We start from the raw sequence: 1,829 nt of genomic DNA on the forward strand, positions 1-1,829 counted from the left end.
GCCAGGTTGGTCTCGAACTCCTGACCTCAAGTTATCTGCTCACCTCAGCCTCCTGAAGGGCTGGAATTACAGGCGTAAGCCACCATGCCCAGCCTATGTAGTCACTTTTAAGGAATAAATTTCAGTAGCCAAAAGCTATTGAAAATGAATTCAATGTTTTACTTGGAGCTCTCAATACATACATATATAAAAGAAATCCAGATTGTAACTACGAGGAAAAGTTCCCTTTTCTTGCCTAGTCTTTCATCACATAACCCTTGACAGTTAACTGGCTTACTAAGCCTCCTTCCCACAAAGTCCCCCTAACAGAGCCTGCATTAATGTTCTCTTTCTGTTCTTTCTCTCTCTCTTCTCTGTCTCTGTGTTTCTTTCTCTCTTTCTCTTCCCTTTATTGAGGAATATACTAGCCACATAAAATGTATTTTGAATTTCTTCTCTTTTTTTCCCCGTATTTGCTGGTTTAATTTGTATATCATCGAAATTTTCTCTTCCTTGTTGGAAAAGTCTTCTCCAAAACCTAGGCCTACTGCCTTCTGGAAGCTGGTTTCTGACTATTAATCTAATGTCTTTGTTTCCGGTTTCTTGGGGTTTTGATTTCTTGTTGAGTCAATTTCATTATTTAGTTTTTAAATTCTTTTTATTTAATTTAAGATTTATAAAGCCCCAGACTGTAGTTTTTCGTAGTGATCCCATTATTTCAGAATTGACTTGTGTCTGAGCTTTTATCTATTTTTTTATTCTAAACATTGTTGTGCTTTCTTCTCTCTTGTGCAGTGTTACTGGAGGTTTGCCTGTGTTATACCTTTTTTAAAAAGTGGTTTCAGAAAATAAATGATGTTTTGGCTTGTTGTCTATTTTATTGATTTTTGCTACAGTGTTTATCTCCTTCCTTCTACTTTTTTAAAAAAATCACTTTCTTCTTCTTTTTCAGCTTTCTTAATTCAAATGTTTAGGTAAATAATTTTTCAAAACTTGAAAAAATCTGCAGTGAAAAAAAAAGCTCTAAGTTCTCTTTGAAGTTTAAAAATTGTCAAAGGCACTTTTATTTAATCCAAGCCACAAATTACCCTGAATTGTGGTAAGTGCTAAGAAAAATATTAGCCAATATTTCAAAATGTTACAACTTGTACTGAGTTTTTAGTGAGTTAGAAACAAAAAATTCAGTCTAAGATAGGAAAAGAGGAAAGAAATTCTGTGTTTTTCCTCTCTCAGTTCAGTTATAACTGAAGTGATAACAATAGGTATTATTTATGAAAAATCACATGTTTTATGACTTGCCACAATTATTTAAATATGCTTCAGAAACTTGACATTTACTCAAACATAGTAGTTTTTTATTTACTTTGGATAAAGACAGGTTCTACAGTAAAGCAATTTGATGACAAATGAATATTTTTTTTTTATGTTAAATGGTTACAAAGGGGAACTATGAGATTTAGCAAGAAAGGTAGGGAAATCCAGTAGAGGAATATATTTCATTTTATAAACACTGGGGTATAATCAGATTAAATACTATGTGGGAATTTGGTCTTAGTTGGTTAGCTAGCTGCAAAGCTGTTTATTTAAGTCACTAGGATGCAAATTCAGCTTCCCTTACCTAACAGTGTAAGGCACTTTGTAGCATATCATCTGACTGAACAAAGTACTTTGTTCTTATGTCATTTTCTTCATCCCTTCTACACCAGATATTCTTTACTAACCTCTACAAACAGGTTTCTAGTTTTGCTCATGATATGAAAAATAAATTTAGGAAACCTGCATTTCAGGCGTATTGCTTGCTAGTGGATTTAAGATGTGAGCTTTGCCACAATCTCTTTGACAAATGACCC

Source organism: Theropithecus gelada, chromosome 12, assembly GCF_003255815.1.
Source record: "Theropithecus gelada isolate Dixy chromosome 12, Tgel_1.0, whole genome shotgun sequence".
In the NCBI taxonomy this organism is placed as follows: domain Eukaryota; kingdom Metazoa; phylum Chordata; class Mammalia; order Primates; family Cercopithecidae; genus Theropithecus; species Theropithecus gelada.